Here is a 21,371-nt window from a genome sequence, read left to right on the forward strand (position 1 = left end):
GGGCTGTTCGGGCCCCATTTCAGGGCTTTGGCGGATAGTCCGCGGGTGGCATCAGAGGAGGCGGAGGGGCTCCGCCGCCATGCCGGCTGGAGCAGGCCGGGGCCACGTCGGCGTGGTAGCGTACAGCACGGCCAGCAGCAGGCCAGACAGGCCGAGAGATCAAGGGGACGTCCAGCTGCGGCGGCAGCCTCCCGTCCAGAGGAGCCTCCTCGGCGGCAGCCCCCACCAGCGCAGACACGCAGGGGTGCAAAACGCTCTGCCACTTCCCCTGCCGACCAGCCTGCGAGGCAGCAGTGGCGACGCTGACATGAGGTGGGGGGTGTTGAGGTTATGAGTGGTATTAATAATAAAGCATTTAATACTTGTTCCATGGGCTCCCGTTCTGAGTTTGTTCAGTCATGTCGCCCTGTCACCCCTGCAGAGCGTACAGCCAGCTCATTTCTTTGCTAAAAAAACAGCTGGACTGTATGAGCCAACTGCGACGTCAGCCGCGAGACACCTGCCATCTCCTCAGTCCTCTCTTCACCAGAGTGTTTCCTCACTATGTGAGCTCTCCGGCGGACAGGTGGGGGGCCATCTTGAGCCCACGAGCGCTGGCTCGGCGCGTCGTGTGGACCTTTCTCTCCCGTCGCCATCCTCTGTGTGTGAGCCTCTGCGGGCTCCCCAACAGCCCTTTCGAGTCGGGCCCCCCTTGGGCTGCACGGGAGCTCACTCCTCATGCAGTGGCGGTCGGGGCTCTGACGTGGCTGACGGACAGGATAGCGGAGCCTCCTCTACATGTACGCCCGCTCTCGGAGCATTACTCCGTGTGGCGGCACGTATGTTCCCTGGACAGCTGGCTGGACAGACTGGCAACGGGGTTACGCCCTGCAGTTTGCGTCTCCCCCTCCACGATTCAATGGGGTGGTGGAGACGATCATGTCATCCGGGGAGGGGCGCCTGGCTCTTCGGTCAGAGCTGCAGGAGCTCCTGACAAAGGGTGCCATCTCCAGAATGGAGCAAGAGGAGGAGAGCCGGGGTTATTACTCCCGCTACTTCCTCGTGCGGAAGAAGACAGGCGGGATGAGGCCCATGCTCGACCTGTCTCTTTTCAACAAATCGATAGTGGTCAGACCATTTCATATGTTGACAATCAAACGGGTGCTGGAGTGTGTTCACCAGAACGACTGGTCCACCTCCATCGCCTACTTCCATGTCCCCATCCTCCCAAAACACAGGCAGTACCTGCGCTTCGCGTTCGAGGGGACATCGTACCAATACAACCGTCTGCCGTTCGGTTATTCCCTGGCTCCGCGCACTTTCTCCAAGTGCGTAGAAGCAGCTCTGGCTCCGCTTCACCAGGCAGGGATGAGTGTGTTATTTTATCTGGACGACCTGTTGTTACTGGCGTGCTCCAGAGAGGAAGCAGCTCTCCAGACGAGGGCGCTCGTGTCTCATCTGTCGAGATTGGGGTTCATAGTGAACTGGGCGAAAAGCTCCCCCATCCCATCCCGGTCCATAACGTACCTGAGGGTAATGTTGGACTCGGCAGACATGTCAGCGCAGCTCTCCCAGCAGAGGGTGGAGGCGCTGACAGAATTATTAAGTCGAGTGAAGCCACGCAGCACGGTGACAGCTCTCACTGTCATGCGGCTGCTGGGCATGATGGCGGCAGCTCATGTTATTCCTCTGGGCCTGCTCCACATGAGACGTCTGCAGCGGTGGTTCATCCGTCAACGCATCGATCCCCAGCTGCAGCGGAGACGTCTGCTCTGCGTTCCTTTATCCGCTGGATTGGACTTGGCCCACTGGGGGAATCCCCGCGTGACGTCAGCAGGGATGCCCCTGGGAAGGGCTACGTCACGCATCTCGGTTTTCACAGACGCATCTCTCTCCGGGTGGGGAGGGACGTGTCTGTTCCGAGCAGTGGGAGGAGTGCGGCCGGCGCGCATGTCCCTCCACATAAACGAGTTGTAGCTGCTTGTGGTGTGGGAAGTGGTTCAACACTTCCTCCCTCTGCTAAAAAATCATCATGTGCTGATCCACACAGACAACAGGGCGACAGCCGCTTATATCAATCGCCAGGGCGGGGTGCGTTCAGCCCAGCTTCTCAGCATAGCCAGGAAGCTGCTGCTCTGGGCGAACACAAACTTTCTCTCCGTGTTCTGTACGTCCCCGGCGAACTGAACCGGGGAGCGGACATCATGTCAAGGGGGGGTCCTCGTCCGGGATCATGGACCCTTCATGCAGATCTGGTTTCCCAGTTATGGGAAAGCTTCGGCAGAGCAGAGGTAGATATGTTCGCGGCACGCGAAAATGCACGGTGCCCCCTTTGGTTTTCCCTGAGCGCAAAGGACGACCCTCCTCCCGGGGTGGACGCCTTTTCGCACCGGCTATGGCCGAGGATGCTCATTTATGCGTTTCCCCCTGTCCCGTTGATTCCGAGCTTCCTGGACAGAGTGAGGAAGGAGAAGCTGTACGCCATTCCTGGTCGCTCCGCTGCGCGAGCATGCCATATGGTTCCCGTGTCTACACCAGATGACGTCAGGCGAGCCCTGGGAAATCCCTTGGAGAGGGGATGCCCTCTCGCAGGCAGGGGGCGTGCTCACGAGCTACCCGATTGGCCAGCGTCTCTGGGCTTGGCCTCTGAACGGGCACACCTTGTAGGTATGGGGCTGGCTCGGGATGTGGTGCGCACTATTCATGGCACCCGGGCTGCCTCCACAACGGCATCTTACGCCGCAAAGTGGGCTGCGTTTCAACGCTGGTGCGAAGAGAGAGAACTTGCCGCTACTGCGTGTCCTCTGCCTCAGGTGCTTTCTTTCCTCCAGCTGTTAGTGGACCGAAATCTGGCATTTAGCACTATTAAAACATACACGGCTGCGGTTTCATCATGCCACGAAGGTTTTGGTGACCGCTCATTGTTTGGCCACCTGCTGGTGAAACGGTTTTTGAAAGGGGTACAGAGGCTTCGGCTGGTGGGGCGCAGCCTGGCCCCGCAATGGGACTTGGCGCTGGTGCTACGCGCACTGGTTGTGGCTCTGTTTGAGCCCTTGGATCAGATTCCCCTGAGTTTTCTGTCGGCTAAAACGGTTTTGCTTTTAGCCCTGACGTCAGCAAAAAGGGTCAGTGAGTTGTCAGCTCTCTCCGTGGCTCCGTCCTGCCTCAGGATCCGGGAGGACGGCAGTTCGGCTGTGCTACGGCCAAACCCAGCGTTCATGCCAAAAGTCATCACTAGCGGGTTCAAGTCGCGAGTGAGCACGCTGGAGGGGTTTTTTCCTCCTCCCCATACATCTGGGGAGCAGGAGACCTCCCACCTGCTGTGCCCAGTGCGCGCTCTGGCATGCTATGTTGCGCGCACAGCTGCCATACGCTGTTTGTACACTACAGGGCACATTCTGTGGGATAGCCCCTGTCACACTGGCTGTGTGACGCCATCACACAGGCTTATATCGCCTCAGGAGCTGAGCCTCCGGCAGGCGTTCGGGCGCACTCCACCAGGGGAATTGCTTCCTCGGCTGCCCTGCACGGGGGCGTGATGGTGGACGACATCTGCACTGCAGCTTCGTGGTCCTCTCCGTGCTCTTTTGTGCGTTTTTATCTACGGGATGCCTCCTGTTTCTCAATGTCTCACTCAGTACTCAGCACTCTGTCTGCGTGAGAATAGGATGTTCCGTTTTTTCCCCTGATGCTGTCAGGTGAAAAATGGTTATTCGGGGTGTATGTTGTGCTTGTGGTACCTTCCGGACCCAGTGTGGCATTGACTACATCCTGCTTCACCTCTAACCCAATAGCGATAGCCTTAAAGGGCGAAGCCTATACGAAATAGAACGTTAGTTACGTACTGTAACTTCAGATTCTATAAGTATAGGCGCAGCCCTCTAAGCAGTGGGCCCCACTGACTCCGTGGACGGCTGAAGAAAAGCCCTTTATTGGGGAACAGAACACACGGTCCCAGCCGTTTATATACCGGCAGGTTGACTGCGGGAGGGGGCCCACCTAGTGGGTGTTGAACCCAGAGACTCAGTAACTTCTATTCTTGATTCATCGGGTTAATAAACTGTTAACCTGAAAGAGACGCCTCCAGTCATTCCTCTCATCCCATAAAAAGAATGCGCAGACATTTGAGGTAATTATTTAGAGGAGTCAGATTTCTATTAACAACATAGGAAAAGTTTTAAATAGCAACTTTTATCCTTCACTTGGTGACCCCGACGATGGGGGATGAGGTTTGATGGAGGACGTAAGTATTGATTGATTTATGAAATTTTTTAAAATATGTTTAATTCAAATTTATTAATTTCTTAAGGTAGTAGAACGACTGCATTGAAGTCTATGGTACAACGTCCAGACCTATCCAGACATCGAGAGGCCTCACAAAAACCAAAGGTGAACACAAACCTTTTCCATAAAATTGTGCACATTGGAAAATCTAAATTATCGTTGTCTGGTTTGGGTATAGACGGTGTGAATGTCTAAATTTAGAAATTTGAATCAAGAATACAAGTAAGCGATCGAGCAGAAAGCCGTGCGAGGAGAAAAGCTGGCTGGGTTGAATGTTGGGCTGGGTCTTTTCTTCTGACACTGAATGACAATGTAAAGAAGGCAACAGGTTGAGCGCTGGTCATTTCAGTCGACAGAGAACTGTGTATGGGATCATTGGGGAGGCGGTGAATCAGCAGAAGTGTATTAAAACTGTTTGTGAGTCTGGGATAGGACCCCCAGGTGACTGGCCGCAGTTGTCATTAGGACTGCTGTAGAAGCTTGCCAGTTAGGACTCCAAATAGAGCAGTGCGTCTATACATTTTCTGCTGTTCACGTGTATATAGTGTCTTCTGTTGTGTATTAATTTGAACTTAAGTTTTATTCCTTAAGTTCAAGTACAAATATTTAGAATTTTTTTTTTTTTTATTCCGTTCATCACACCTCCTTTCCGTTCATCACACCTCCTTTTCTCTTTTCTTTTCTCTCACTGGTTCAGAGAGTGGAAAGGGGAAAGGTAGGGCTTTTTCTTCTACCCTGTTACCGGTATTTTGAGCAACACCTCTAGCTCTACCTGGTAAACCTGTGAGTAGATGTGTGTGTGCTGTTGATGTGTGTGTTTGTGTGCTGTGTGGTAAATCATGTGTGTGAAGGCCTGTGTAATTATTTTGTTTGAGTGTGATTGATAAATAGAATTTTAGTGTTATTACATAGGCAATAATAATGGAACATTTACTGAAGGAGAGGAGAAAATCTTTTAAAATTCTTCTAAAGGTTTAAAATAGATGAACTATACATTTGCATGGTTAAGAGGAGGAGTTCCTTTTTAACTGTTAGATTTATTTTGGGTTTTGGCTGTTGATTGGAAGAGTGAGGCTCTGGTCTGTGTGCTTGTTGACTTTGTGCACTGGGTTGATCGGTATCTTTAAAGGAGAGATTAGATAGGGTGTTTTACAGGAGAGAAGACGGCCCCACCCTTTCTTAGCCCATTCAGTATCACCCCACAGTCCTCACTGTTGTTGCTTTGTTTTTCTAAATGTGTTCATGTTTTACAGTGTTTTTCTTGTTATTTAGACATTATATAGCTAAATTTAAGCATTGATTAAATCAAGGAGCGCATGAAATGAGGTAGCTGTCGTAGATTACTAGTACTTATTTGCATGCATTGATTATGCAAACAACCCATTCTGACAGTTTTTCTCTTAAAATATAAAACCAAAAATTACTTTATTTTGGCCCCATAGCTGAGAAAATAATTTTAACTTTGTAATATGTTAACCTTGCTGACATTTCAACTATTTCTAGACTGTTTACGAGTTATGTTTAAAGAATTAGACTGGAAATTTTACTGACATCAATGACAAACTGTACACAAAAATTAAGTCAACTTAGATGGTGCTACACTTGTTGGCACGTTCTTAATATAAGGTTGTACTAGGGGGGGCATAGCTTTAGTTCAAACAAGCAGTCCTAGTCGCAGGCCTAGCAGAATGAGTAAAAGCAAACCTAGTTGAAATGCCTGGTTTTAATATAGTGTATCACTCCCCAGATGGGAGATACATGTCTTACATCACTTACGCTCACATAAACAACAGCAAACAGCAGATGATAGAGTTAAGACTTAAAGCTGCACATCCTAAAGATGCAGCTTCAAGAGGCAGAGGCTACTTTATGATGCAACCAAATACGTTCCGGTGTTTAATCTAGAGCAACCATATGTACAGCAGCCATATCACTCTTATGGGAGGAGTACAGGGTACAATTTCAATCCGTACAGGCGTGGTTACAGGGGATATGGTGGACTTAGCTGGGGTGGGTTTGCTCCAGGTCCACAGAATCAAGGATGTTTTTATTGTGGGACACTCGACCACTGGGCCAGACACCGCCCAGGACAGTGGGCTGCTCCGGCCCTCCCTCACAGGGCCCTCTGAAGCAGCAAGCAGCATGGTTCTTATCAGTACCGGACTCCTAATGGACAAGGAGCCACCCAGGTGTGACAGCAGCCTGGTTAAATGTCAAGGGTCATCCAGAGTGTTTTAAGGGAGAGGGTTTGGCAGAGCCCCTCCTCACAATGACTGTTGAATTCATGCAGCTCTGTGGTTTGACTGACTGGCGGCGCGAGCAGTCGCAGCGGCCCCTCGCTCTCCCTATAGAACGGTGTTTTCATTTTTTTCTTACTTTCTTTCTTTCGACTTTCCCGTTTTTCTTACTATGGAAAAACTCAATTACAGCCGCAAGTTTCTACTGGACTCAAACAGTAGTGGCATTTCTGTGGATTTATTACCGGAATCCCTAAAACAACAGCTTCAAACTTTGGGATTACTTCGCGAGCCAGTTTACCCCCTGGAGAGGAGACGTAAACGCAAACGGTGCGAGCGAAAACAAAAAAAGAGGAAAACGTGGAGGCATAAACGCGAGGCTCGCTAAAATGCCCTACAGGACCGCTCTTCCGACTCTTTTACTGGCAAATATAAGATCTTTGGACAATAAAATGGACCATATAGAGCTGATGAGAGCTGCGCATTGCGACGTTCGGGACGGCTGTGCGTACATATTCACAGAGACATGGCTGAACGAACGCATCCCGGACTCCGCCGTTCAGCTTGAACAATTCACATGCTACCGTTCGGACAGAGTCCTTATTAAAGGAGGAAAGAAGAAAGGTGGTGTAGTCTGTGTCTACATCAGGGATGCTTGGTGTCGGGATGCAGCTGTGGTATTTAAACACTGTTCACCGCTGGCGGAGTTTATGATCGTAAAGTGCCGTCCTTTCTATCAACCGAGGGAGATTACAGCGACCCTGCTCATTGCTGTGTATATCCCCCCCACTAACAACAACGCGGATAGAGTCGATGCACTTTGGGAACTTTACAATGCCATCAGTGAGCAGCAGACAGCCTACCCAGACGGATTTTTTATCATCGCGGGGGATTTTAACCATGCAAATCTCAAGACGGTTTTACCCCACTTCCACCAACACGTGAACTTCCCCACAAGAGAAGGTAACACCTTAGACATGATTTACACATCTGTTAAAGGTGCTTACAAGGCGTCACCCCGCCCCCAGATTGGCCACTCTGACCACATCAGTGTAATGCTAATGCCAGCTTACAGACCCAGGGTTAAAGTCACCAAACCAGTTCTGAAGCAGGTATGTGTGTGGCCAGAGGGGGCTTCTGCTGCACTTCAGGACTGCTTTGAAACCACAGACTGGGAGATGTTTAAGCAGGCAGCCACCTACAACAACCACACAGACATTGAGGAGTACTCTGACACTGTTACGTCCTACATCGGCAAATGCATTGATGATGTCATCACCAACCGGGCTAACCAGAAGCCATGGCTGACAGGAGAGGTACGTGGGCTACTGAGGGCCAGGAACATCGCCTTCAGAGCTGGGGATGCAGTCGGCCTGAGAACAGCGAGGGCCAACCTGTCCCGTGGCATCAGGAAAGCTAAACACAGCTACTCACTAAAAGTAACCAGACACTTCAAGGACAGCAGAGACGCGCAGAGCCTGTGGCGTGGAATCCAGACCATCACGGACTACAAACCCAAGCCACAGACCTGTGACAACAACACCTCTCTGCTGAACGACCTAAACAGCTTCTTTGCCAGGTTTGAAGCAAACAATAGCATGCCCGCACAGAAGACCACCCCTCCTCCCCACGACCAGACCCTGTGCCTGACTGCAGCCAGCGTGAAGAGAACCTTCTCCAACATCAACACCCGCAAGGCTGCAGGTCCAGACAACATCCCTGGCCGTGTGCTGAAGGACTGTGCAGAGGAGCTCAAAGATGTCTTCACAGACATTTTCAACACTTCTCTGATGCAGACTGTTGTTCCAACATGCTTCAAAACGACCACCATCATACCCATTCCAAAGAAGCCATCACCATCCACTCTCAATGACTTTAGACCCGTTGCACTGACCCCAATCATCATGAAGTGCTTTGAAAGATTAGTCATGGCCCACATCAAATCCTCCCTTCCCTCCACCCTGGACCCCTACCAGTTTGCATACCGGGGCAACAGATCAACCGAGGATGCAATCTGCTCTGCTCTTCACCCAGCCCTCACCCACCTGGCCTCCAAAAACTCATACGTCAGAATGCTGTTCATAGACTTCAGTTCAGCATTCAACACCATCATCCCTCAGCAGCTGATTGGCAAACTGGACCAGCTGGGGCTCAACACTTCCCTGTGCAACTGGCTGCTGGACTTCCTCAGCGAGAGGCCTCAGACTGTGCGGGTTGGCGGCAACGCATCAAAAACCACCATCCTGAGCACTGGGGCCCCCCAAGGCTGTGTGCTCAGCCCCCTGCTCTTCACGCTGCTGACCCACGACTGCACTCCATCCTTCAGCAGCAACCACATTGTGAAGTTTGCGGACGACACAACAGTGGTCGGTCTCATCTCCAACAACAATGAGATGCACTACAGGATGGAGGTGGGCCAACTGGCCACGTGGTGCAATCCATCGACGGTGCTGCTGTGGAGAGAGTGAGCAGCACCAAGTTCCTGGGGGTACACATCAGTGAGGATCTCTCCTGGACAGCCAACACCACATCACTGGCCAAGAAGTCCCAGCAGCGCCTCTACTTCCTCCGTAAGCTGAAGAGAGCACGAGCACCCCCACCCATCATGTGCTCCTTCTACAGAGGCACCATCGAGAGCATCCTGACCAGCTGCATCACTGTGTGGCTGGGGAGCTGCACTGCTGCCAACCACAAGACCCTGCAGCGCACAGTGAGGGCGGCTGAACGGATCATCAGTGTCCCGCTCCCCTCTCTTCTGGACCTCTACGGCACCCGCCTCACCCGCAAAGCAACCCGCTTTGTGAGTGACCCCACCCACCCCTCACATAGCCTCTTCAGCCTCCTGCCATCGGGGAGACGGTACCGCAGCCTGCAGGCCGGCTCTACCAGACTGAGAAACAGCTTCTTCCACCAAGCTGTCAGGAAGCTGAACTCTCTTCCCTCCCTTCCCTCCCCTCTGCCCCCATGAACACTGAACATTGGAACCTCCTCCTGTTTGAATATTGAAACAGAACCCTGGTCACTTATTGCACATTGCACGCATGCACAAGTTTCACTTTTCTTATAATCTTGTTTTATACTCCATTTTATTTAACTTAGTACTTTTGCACATTTAGGTTTATTAATGTAAATATTATTTATCTTTTTACCTTGTTTTATTTTATTTACCCTTTTATCTACATTGCACCGTGGGGAGGGGGGAAACGTAATTTCGATTTCACTGTATGTCTGACATATTTTGGAATTGACAAATAAAGAACCTTGAACCTTGGTTGACACAAGACTATGTTACTCCACTGTCACTGGTGATGTTTCACAACCTTCAATCTTCATCGCAATGGGTTCCAGTAGTGGAGTTCACGGGTACACCAACGACCAAAAAGGGGACATTCTTGCTTTTTACAACTTTTGGAAAACTTGGGTACAGTCCATCAAACCTTTAGTCCCTCCAAAAGACCTGTACCACGTCACTTTAAATTACATTCGTACTCCCAACTTTGTGTATCATGATGCTTTTGAAGCATATGTTGTTAACTCTCACTGGTGTATTACCTCTCTCTGTATTCTTATGGGCCCAGAGCGTGTTGTAGCTGCTGTTCATTTGACCTCTAACAGATAGAATGGTTTTAATTCTCAGATTATTTTACTCCATTCTTCTTAGATGTTACTGAAAAAGGGGGTGTTGTTAATGCGGCCCTTTTTCAGAAAAAAGGGGGATATAGACAGGTATTGATGCATAATAATATATAAGTGGCTGTTGTAAAAGCTCTTGTAAAGACAATACATAGTGTGACTTTCTTCATCCTTATCTAAAGCATTCACCGTGACAAATCTCAAACAAACAAAGTTGTAAATAGTTTTGTTCCATCCACACATTTACACTGCAGAAAGCATAAACATAGCTGACTAAATGAACCTTTACTTCTCATACTTGTGAAGAACAAGTCCAGAAATATGTAAAACTAAGGGCTAATTTGTCATATGTGTATATTGTTCATTTAGAGGTGAGAATGTTTTTTACAGATGTCTGTTGTTTTAGACATCCAGAGAAACTGTTCCACTTATCACTGAGTAAACTGGAAAAGTAGAAGATTCCCTTCATCACAAAAAGTAAAAGTACAAGATATAACATTGAAAGCAGCAAAAGGTGACAGATAGACACTTTAATGATCCTGAAGGAATAATTTAAAGGTAATAGTAAGTGAAAGAAGGTGACAGAAAGTAAAAGTGGTTCAGATGAACCTGTTGATGGATGTGAGGAAGCGGATGTGAGGATGCAGTTCGAAGGATGTTTGTGAAAGTGCAGAAAGAAGGAATTAAGGAAGTGATGAGACAGATGAGGGTGAGAGAGTTTGAGACAGAGATTGAGAGGAGATTTAATTCATTTATTTTGTTTTTGAAAATGGGGTACAAAAAAAAATGTTTCAGGATACGTCTCTGTAAACATTTTCCTTCAATGAACAACAAAAAAAAGAGACAGTAACAAGTAACTTTTACTTACAGTAGATTTTTCATGAGCTAGTTTTTACGTTCATTTGAGTGCATATTTAGACTGACTTTGAGTATTTTAGTAAAATATTAATAAAAAACAGTACCTTTACTTGTAAGAATATTTTACTTCTCTTTATACCTCTGACTGAGGGTCATTTGAGATTTAAATGGCCTGTGGAGATGGTGTGAAAAGACTGATGGTAGCACACTAAGATCTGCTGGTCTGATCACTTCTCTCAAGATAAATATATATATATTTTTTCCTTTTGGTGTTTTTTTTTTAACTTTAAGCCACACGTAACTTTACTTTGTTTTTGGTAAGTACTTCCATTCATTATTCCTGTAATATATTCATATTCAGTGACAGTGGGTCTAAGGGGGACGCCCCTGGATCTCACCAGACTTGAATATGGATTTTATTATGGGGCTCTAATTGTACTAGTAGCTTCTCTTTCTATATGTATGAAATAATAAATTAATACACATTTTTTGTTTAATGATTATTATTTACATGTTTAAGATTAGATTAGATTAGATTAGATAGATACTTTATTGATCCCGAGGGAAATTCAGGGCACCCAGTAGCAGTATACAGACAGGCAGGACACAAGACATTGGTTACAATACAAGACATTGGTTACAATACACACCCGCAGTCCCCCCTCCCCTCTCTATACAATAATCCCCCAAACAAGATTTAGCAGCCCCTGTGTGACTGAGAGCACAGAGGTCTTTGATCTTATGCCAGAGGTGGTGAGTACAGTCGTTAAACAGTCGTTAAACAGTCAATGCAGGAAGGAGCAGTGATTAGCATTAAGTGTCCATGACAATACGGTGAAACCAGGAGTGATTAGGGTGATTGCCATTTAAGTACCCAGCTATTGAGGAGCAGATTAGCATTAAGTGTTGAGGACAATAGAGTGAAACTTGACCTAGTTAGGGTGATCATGTCAACCATTACAGATGTAGCATAACACAACAGTAGGATGAAACCAACCATGATTTAGAGTGATTATCATTACAGTGACTAGTGTTCAGTAAGGTTACTATCAATATGCATTAAAGTGTCCAACTGGGGGCTGACTCTGAGGTCAGCAGTGCAGATGAGGAGTGAGAAAAAAGTGAGAAAAAGAGTCCAGGGTTCACAGTGTGCTTCTTCCCTGCCGTGACAGTGAAGTGTTGTACAGTCTGATGGCCAGGGGGACAAAAGAGTTCTTGAGTCTGTCCGTGGAGCACGACTGTGACAGCAGTCTGTCACTGAACATGCTCCTCTGCCCGGTGAAGGTGCTGTGCAGAGGGTGGTGTATGTTGTCCATGATGGAGAGCATTTTGTCCAGAGACCTCCTCTCTGCCACCGTCACCAGTGAGTCCGGCTCTGTGGTGGGCACAGGCCCTCCTCACCAGTCTGTCCAGGCGTGCTGCGTCCCTCTTCTTGCAGCTTCCTCCCCAGCACACCACTGCGTAGAAGAGGACGCTGGACACCACAGACTGGTAGAACATCTGCAGCAGCTTTTTGCAGATGTTGAAGGACCCAAGCCTTCTCAGGAAGTACAGACGACTCTGTCCCTTCCTGCAGGTAGTGTCCATGTTAGGCGACCAGTCCAGCTTGTCATCCAGCTGCAGCCCCAGATACCCGTAGGTCCTGACCACCTCCACGTCGACCCCCCCCGATGGAAACAGGTTCTAGATGTGGTTTGTTCCTTCGGAAGTCCACCACCATCTCCTTGGTCTTGGAGGTGTTTAGCTGCAGATGGTTGGCACTGCACCACGTCACAAAGTCCTCGATCAGGCTCCTGTACTCCTCCTCCTGTACTCCTTCTCCTGTCCATCCCTGACACAAGCAACTATCGCAGTGTCGTCTGAGTATTTCTGCATGTGGCAGAGCTCAGAGTTATACTGGAAGTCAGAGGTGTACAGGGTGAACAGGACAGGGGAGAGCACGGTCCCCTGTGGTGCTCCGATGCTGCTGACCACAGTGTCAGATGTGCTGTCCTTCAGTCTGACGTACTGTGGTCTCTCTGTGAGGTAGTCCGTGATCCACCTCACCAGGTACGAGTCCACCCTCATCTCGGTCAGCTTGTCTCTCAGTAGGAGGGGATGGATGGTGTCGAAGGCGCTTGAGAAATCAAAGAACATGATTCTCATCACGCTGCTCCCTTTGTCCAGATGAGAGTAAGCCCTGTGTAGAAGATAGAGGATGGCATCGTCCACGCCCACCTTTGCCTGGTATGCAAACTGCAGGGGATCCTGTGCGTGTTGGACCTGGGGTCTGAGGTGTTGGAGCAGCAGCCGTTCAAAGGTCTTCATAACGTGGGATGTCAGAGCGATTGGTCTGAAGTCGCCTGGCTCACTGGGGTTTTTCTTCTTGGGGACCGGGGTGAGGCATGAGGTCTTCCAGAGCACAGGAACCTTCCCGAGCCGCAGGCTCATGTTGAAGATGTGCTGAAATGGCTCCCCCAGCTCAGCAGAGCAGGCCTTTAGCATCCTGGGACACATCTTGTCCGGGCCTGCTGCCTTCCTGGGGCGGAGTCTCTTCAGCTCCTTGCTCACCTGGTCTCTGGTGATGGTGGGGGGGAGGGGGGATGGATTGTCACTGGAGGTTGTGTCTGTCCTGGTGGAGGTGTTGGGGGGAGTGAGGGGGGAGAGGGGGTGTGTAGAGGGGTGCTGGGGGGACAGGCACTGGCTGCAGTGACGGGGCTGTCAAACCTGTTAAAAAACAAGTTGAGCTGGTTTGCTCTCTCAGGGTCCCCGTCTTCTGCGTTGTTGTTTTTCTTCCTGCAGCCTGTGATGGTTTTCATGCCCTCCCAGACCTCCCTCATGTTGTTCAGCTGCAGCTTCTGTTCTACCTTCCTTCTATACTCCTCCTTTGCCTCTCGGAGTCTGACCTTGAGTTCCCCCTGCACACGCTTCAGCTCTGCCTGGTCTCCCTCCTTGAATGCCCTTTTCTTCCTGTTGAGGATCTCCTTGACATCGCTGGTGATCCAGGGCTTGTTGTTCGGGAAGCAGCGCAGTTTTAGTGGGAACCACAACGTCCATACAGAAGTTCATGTAGTCAGTTGTGCAGTGTGTGACCCCCTCAATGTCATCATCATGAGTCTCTTGCAGGGCACTCCAGTCAGTGGTCTCAAAACAGTCTCTTAGCGCCTCCTCTGCCTCAGGAGACCACTTTCTGAAGGTGTGAGTAGTTATTGGTTGTCTCTGGATCTTAGTCTTGTACTGTGGCTTTAGTAGGACCAGGTTGTGGTCGGACTTACCCAGAGGTGGTAAGGGGGTGGCAGTGTAGGCGTCCTTCACGTTTGCATACAGGAGGTCTATTGTCCTGTTCTTCCTGGTGGGACAGCTTACAAACTGGTGAAAGTCCGGTAGTGTGGAGTTCAGTGTAACATGGTTAAAGTCACCTGAGATGGCAATGAAAGCATCAGGGTGCAGCGTTTGTAATCTCGCGATGTTAGAGTGGATGACGTCACACGCAGTTTCGGCGTGTGCACGGGGTGGGACGTAAACAGCAACCACGATCGCGTGAGAAAACTCTCTGGGCATGTAGTAAGGACGGAGACCCACCGCCAGCAGCTCGATGTCTTTGCTGCACATTGCCTCCTTCACCGTAACATGTCCATGGTGGCACCATCTGTTGTTAATAAACAGCGCGAGTCCTCCTCCTTTCCGTTTGCCGCTGAGTTTCGTGTCTCTGTCCGCTCTCACTGTAGTAAAGCCCGGTAGATCCACGTTCGCGTCCGGGGTGTTTTGAGTCAGCCAGGTTTCTGTGAGGCACATTAAACTGCACTCTCTAAATGTCCGATTGTTCCTCACGAGAGCAGCCAGCTCGTCTGTCTTGTTGGTTAGACAGTTTACGTTCCCCATAACTATCACCGGAACCGAGGGCTTGTACCTCCATCGCTTAGCCGCTAGCCTAGCCTTTAGCATAGCCCCGGCTCGGCAGCCTCGGTATCGCCGCTTCAGCTCCTCTGGTATCGGGTGAACGATGCCGGCTTGTCCCGCTGTTCTGAGTGAGAGCAGCGTCTCCCTTGAATAAGAAAGTTTTCCGCTGCTATTTCCACGAAAGCACGAAAAAGTATCCATAGGATACATAAAGTTATACACTAAAGTTTTATAGTACACAAGTGTACTATAAAAACTATAAAGTAGAAGTTGGCACAGAGCCCACACAAACGAATAACATATCAGACATGTACGACAGGGACGGAGCTACTGAGTATGCGGCCACTCACGTCGGCGCACAGGTGAGAATGAGCTAGGTGTTTGTTCTGCCCTCTGAGTCTGCCTTCTCACTGTAAACTAGTCTTTCTTTCTGATAATGAGTCTATTACCCGGTTATGACGCGAGAGTTCACAGAGAAACACACGGGACGCAGATTGGATCAGGACAGTTTTGTATTTTTTCTTTTTGTTCTCCTTTTCTCTTGTGCTATCTTTCTCTGAGGATTCAGAGGCAGGCGCAGTGATCTCGCAAGTTCTCAATATCTTCACCTCTCCAACACCATTGAAATTCCTAGACTTCAATGGCAACATGTGTTTAACAGACGTAAATGATTAATTCCTTTAATGCAGGTAGATTTCACCACTACCAGATCAGAGGACTAGACTACACAACCCCAGGATGTAAGTGGTAAGTGGTAAGTGGTATTAAAATGAAGCCCACCATTCAGTTTGTCAGGGCTTATTGCCCTTGATTGCATGTTAATGCTCAGGCCTTGTTATTCAGGAACTTAACATTGATGCTTATGAAGAAGACTCTTTTATATTGACCTCATGTTTAATGAGGTGAAAAGGGGGAGTTGATAGAATATTAGGCCTTTTTCTGCTTATACTCAAAGTGTTTACTGCAATAAAGTTTCATCACCCGGTCCAAAGGAAAGGTTTGATATTTACAGTTTGAATGATGTTCACTTACATTTATATTATACCAGTTATTTTATCATGTTTTATTCCAGGTTTGTGTTTGTGTGAAGAGGGCTTGCAGAAGTGAGTGCACATTCCAACATGTGTTTGATGTGACCCTTTAAACTGAATCACTCACCAAAATCAAATATAGGTTTAGTTTAAGGCCCTGAACAGTTAATCACTCACCCACTTTTATATAGGTTGCGTTGGGTCCAGCCAGGATGACAAAGTTCAGGCTGTGTCCCTTTGGAGAACCATGACAAAAGACTCTTTATCCCAACAGACCTTGCAGGTACTCCCAGAAGACTTTGCCACACCTAACACATAGGAGTGAAGCTTGGGAGGGATAAAACCGGCCGTGCCCCATTGTTCACTCTCTTTCATACGTCGTCTGGCGACGTCCGAGGATATCCCTCTGTTCCTGTTTCACAGCACGATTCTTTGTTTAAAAGTTTTGGTGCGCAGCTAACCCAAGGCCTTGAAGCATACCGACATCCTGAATTCCGAGATTCCAAGAAGAGCGTCTTATTTCTCCCGTATTAAAACGGTATTGAGAGAGATCGTAAGGATTACGTCTTGTTCCGTCCTGTAAAGAAAGGACATCCACGGAGATCACCTCGCTCGACGGAGGACACCACGGCCCTGCTCAACCCCTTGGACACGCCGCCATCACCATACAACTGCAGGGAGACGGCGAAAGACTGTTCCAAGGACCCCTTTTCTTCCTTCATCAACCGTGGACAAACAGTTACAAGTGAGGCTTAAGCTAGGTCTGGGCAGTTAGCTTTAGAGAGTGTGTTTAATAACCGAGTTATTATTGTGAAACTGTGATAATATTTGCTTGGTGTTTGATCACTTGGTTTTATGAGAGTAAAACCTCTTTTGTTTTTATTTGGGCCGCTGCGTCCCGTGTGTTTCTCTGTGAACTCTCGCGTCATAACCGGGTAATAGACTCATTATCAGAAAGACTAGTGTGAACGCCGTCTGATACAAATCCGGCCACTGGTAGTGAAGTTAACTATGCTCTGAGTTGTGCATGAGTTCCAGGCTGCAATTGAGCTTCTGAGGTGCGCTCTTTTCTCTCTCTCTCTCCCCACCTTTTACGCACTCACACACGCACCTTTCGGCAGACGAACACACGGATATCTGTGGCTTTCCAGAAGCTGCAGAAACATAGATCAGATAGAGAAGGCGTTTGACTCCATCTCTAGACAATAGACCAGGTTAGGAGACCTGTGTTCTGTGTCCGCCATCACGTGACCACGCGCCATTTTGATCACGATCACACACGCCACGCTTGTTTGTTACCTGTAGTTTAGCTTATAATAGTTGTTTGTTTGATTGAGTTTCATTGATTAACTTGATGTTTCTTTGTTAAATAAATTCTGTTATAATTTAAAGAGCAGTTGTTTGTGATTACTGTGTATTTGCATTGTGACTTAGGCTGGGTGAAAGGGTTTTGTGTTTGGATTTCACACCTTCAATTAAATACAGATTATTAATTATTGATGATATTGGCATGTAATTAAGTAATTTGAGACTGATATTTGTATTATTTTGGTTGTTCCCTGTTTACAGGGTGGTGCTCCGAGGTTTATTAAACTCAAGTTTAATAATAATTATTGATTTATATTAATAATTAAGTAAACTTAATTATTACATTAAATTTGACAACTAAATGTTGCATCATAAAACCCCAACATAATGTTGCCGCCGTGGGAGGTCCCTACAGATGAGTGAGCCTTGATTCTTAATTACCTAAATTGTCTTCTCCTTAAAAAGAATTGGTTACTAGACGAGATGTCAGGTTGTGATAAGAAACAGGTAGGAAGTGTCTTCCCCTACAGATTGGACAAAGGATTGTGGAGTATGATGCACCAATGAGAGAAGCGGAACCAAACATCAGGAGGCGCATAATTTGGAAAGCTGCCCAATCGGAGGAAGGACACCGCACATTCTCAAATGCATAATTTGGTTAGATATTCTCTGTCTAATGTATGAAAGGGTTCAGGGAAAGATAGTCGGGGCTCAGACTTAGCGAACCGACCAGGTATCCGTCTGTTGTCAGGGACACGTAGTGTTGAATCCAGAGACTCTGTCATTTCTATTCTTGATTCATCGGGTTAATAAACTCTGACGCCTCCAGTCATTCGTCTCATCCCATAAAAAGAATACGCAGAGATTTGAGGTAATTATTTAGAGGAGTCAGATTTCTATTAACAACATAGGAAAAGTTTTAAATAGCAACTTTTATCCTTCAGTATGTATAACAGGATCAATTCAATACATGATAAAAGGAACAATTCATTACATAATAAACACTTCTTTATTACAAGTTAAAGACACTACATTAAATAAATATGTTATATTACAAACAATTCATTAAATTCTAAAATCAACACCACTTCATTACATACACGAGTACTCAACAAATCTCTGTCAACGTGGGAAAGATGTTCTTTAGAAGGAACAATCCTTCATGATCACTAAAATAAGTTGACCACACTACTTACTGTACCTAGTACTATGTTGTTTTCACATACACGTGGTCAATAAGTGTGCCTACCAGTGTCTCTCAGTAGTGGGTTGTGTCACTAGCTGCACATACCCCCTTTCTGCAACGAAGTTGAGGATGGAAGTGGACTTTAAAATGTCATCATTAAAATCTCCCATGACAGCAATCGTGTTACTTAAGGGGTCAAGCCTATCAAGCAACTTGCCGAGATATTCCTTAAGCAAGGACATGTGGTTAGACGGTGGTCAATAAATGACTGCAACTACTTTGTCCAAACTAACGTACTTGTAAACCAAGCACTCTAAATTCAACAGTGGCAATTTGATTAAGTTGTATGCCACATTGTCTGCACTAAACATGCAGACACCACCATGTTGTTGGGCTTGCAATGCTGTGAAAACTGGACTATTACTATTGTACGATAAACTTCGTGGACAGTTAGAAAAACTGTAACCATCAATCTTTATCGTTTCTGAAGACGCATCAGGCAGCCATGTTTCTATAACAGTGATGCAGTTAAGCTGCAAATTCTGTGTATAAGCCACCAAATCCTGTAAGTGCAGAGACAAATTCTAAACATTCATCAAAAACACATTGAAAGTCTGTGTGTCGGTGTGCTGGGAGTCATCAACAACTAAGAATGGTCAATTGGTGTTTTCAGTGAAATACGATAGGGGGCGTTCTGACGGATGTGATAAAGTTACAGGACTGTGAGGTCAAAAACCAATAAACAAGACCACCCGCGGGAAAGTAGAGAAAAAAAAAGACAAACATCTTCGTCCTAATTTTCCAGCGGGTGGAGTTCGGCCAGTCTATATGCGAGTTTGACGCGCGTCAAACTCAGACATTAGCTGTATAGATATGAGATAAAAGCTCTTGAACAGTACAAACATGCCGGCGCCAGCAAGGAGATATCCGGCTGCGGAAGCTTTACAGTTAATTATAGATACAGACTGACAATTCATTTTTTGACGTTCGTGAAACTGATCTGCACGAAGACGGCAGTGAATGGAGGGATTCAGGACCTACATTCAGACCTTTAGGACGTGTAAGAGGTAAGATATGATCACGTTATTTTTTGATTCACCGTGATAGCATACGCATCTGATAATTCATGAGATAACGCGACGTCGAAATAACATATCCCTCAGTTTTGTACATAAACTATGTACCAAACAAATTTTTGACAGACTTTTTATTGTAATTTCCAGACACAGAGTCCAGGTCTCCAAGATCCAGACATACACGTAGGTGCAAGAGGTGAGTTATGATAACATATTTTATTTAATTTGATAGTATGTTACTTGGATTGTATGATTATTAGATACAAGACAAGAGCATCTGCTTATTTGTGAGAGAAGATAAAAAACAAATGTCTTTCATTGTGTACACAAACTATTTACCAAATGAATAGTTGTATGACATTTTACTGTCATTTTCCTGACACAGAGTCCAGGTCTCCAAGATCCAGGTCTCCTTCTTTCAGACCCACCGGAGGTGCAAGAGGTGAGTTATGATAACATGGTGTATTTTTTTAGTTTGATAACCTGTTACTAAGATTGTATGATTACTACATGATACAAGACGAGAGCATCTGCTAATTTTTGAGAGGAGGTGAAAAACAAATGTATCTTTCATTTTGTACACAAACTATTTACCAAGTGAATATTTGTATGACATTTTACACAGTCCAGGGATTCAAGGCCCAGGTGTCCTTTATACAGAACTACCCAAGGTGAAAGAGGTAAGATATGATATGAAGAGGCCGAAAAATAACGTTCCCCTCTTTGTGCACATCACACTGTTGAATAAAAAAAATTGTCATTCTAATTATTTACAGGTCGAACACAGCAAAGAGGCAGAGGTCGGATCTGTGGATCTCATGGGCGTGGTGGAGGTCAAGTACCTGGTGACCAAGCAAGAGGTCCTGTAAACCAGCCAGGTGCAGGTCCAGGTAATCTGATGTGGAAAGAAATGAACTGGCAGCCAAAAGACTTTCCTTTCACTGAGAATCCTGGACCTCTAACTGATGCTGCTGCTCTTGATCATATCATTTGTAAGCCTGACCTTGAAATGTACTGGTCTACAGATGACATTTTGGCCACCCCCTACTTCAACAAGGTCACGTCCCGCAACCGGTTTGAAATCATATGGAGATTTCATGTAATCATTTTTATTTATTTTAGTTATTTATTTTAAAATATAACTGTAGTTGTCAAATGAAAGTAAAAAGAATCCAAATGTAAACTCAAAATCACATTTTTTTCTTGAAAATAAGTGTTTTACAAAAGTGCCATTTCCTCAGCTTTTTGTCCGGAATGTTGTTTTTGTGAAAATGGCCGATATTCAAGTGCTGATTAAAAAAGATTGAATGAAGCTTGAATAACCCCATTACTACCTATCCCCATCCCCAAGCGAAGTGTTTCCTCTATAGATGTGTTAGAGGTTTTGCTGTGATGTCCATTTAAAAGGACAAATCTTGAACACACGCTCAAGGTTGTGCTCATTTACTTTATTTGTTGGAAAAAATGTGCAAAGCTGAGCTGACTTCACCAGTTTCACAACGATTCAGTGTCTGAATATCACTGAGCAGCATTGGGGTGTCCTTAGACTGTTCTGAGTTGATTCAACAACTCTGCAAACAACATCTTTTTGTCTAACTATTGTTGTTAATTCAACCTTAAACAGACTAGACCAAAAGTTCACCCCGTCATCATCTACATAAAGGGGTTTCCCTTTTACCGGAGGCAACTGGAAAAAATCTCCAAATGGGGAAAAGTCCCCCGTCTGTTTTATTTGCCTCAATCTGCCATGGATATAAATGATCAATATCTGAAGATCACTATACTTGGCTCGCAAAGAATTAACCTTTTCCTCACCCAAAAGGAGTGTACGGTAAAGCGTACATCCATTCCAATAGAAAAAGTGCTATGAATAGTTGTTGCATGCAAATTGTATGCAGCA

At 46.7% G+C, this 21,371-nt stretch overlaps 1 long non-coding RNA gene across 3 annotated transcripts in view; it reads left to right on the forward strand.

The window, feature by feature from the left end:
• Positions 1–21,371, forward strand: part of LOC306838079 — a 93,613-nt gene that overhangs the window by 33,977 nt on the left and 38,265 nt on the right. The window contains exons 1-5 of one of the 3 annotated variants that reach the window (XR_013781035.1): positions 19,407–19,462; positions 19,619–19,667; positions 19,857–19,878; positions 20,117–20,151; positions 20,248–20,331. This is a non-coding gene — a long non-coding RNA (uncharacterized lncRNA). Of the gene's footprint in view, positions 1–19,406; positions 19,463–19,618; positions 19,668–19,856; positions 19,914–20,116; positions 20,152–20,247; positions 20,332–21,371 lie in introns of those variants that run through there. The other 2 variants (XR_013781034.1, XR_013781033.1) reach the window with 2 other exon arrangements.

This window comes from Symphodus melops (genome assembly GCF_947650265.1).
Source record: "Symphodus melops genome assembly, chromosome: 17".
Lineage (NCBI taxonomy): Eukaryota > Metazoa > Chordata > Actinopteri > Labriformes > Labridae > Symphodus > Symphodus melops.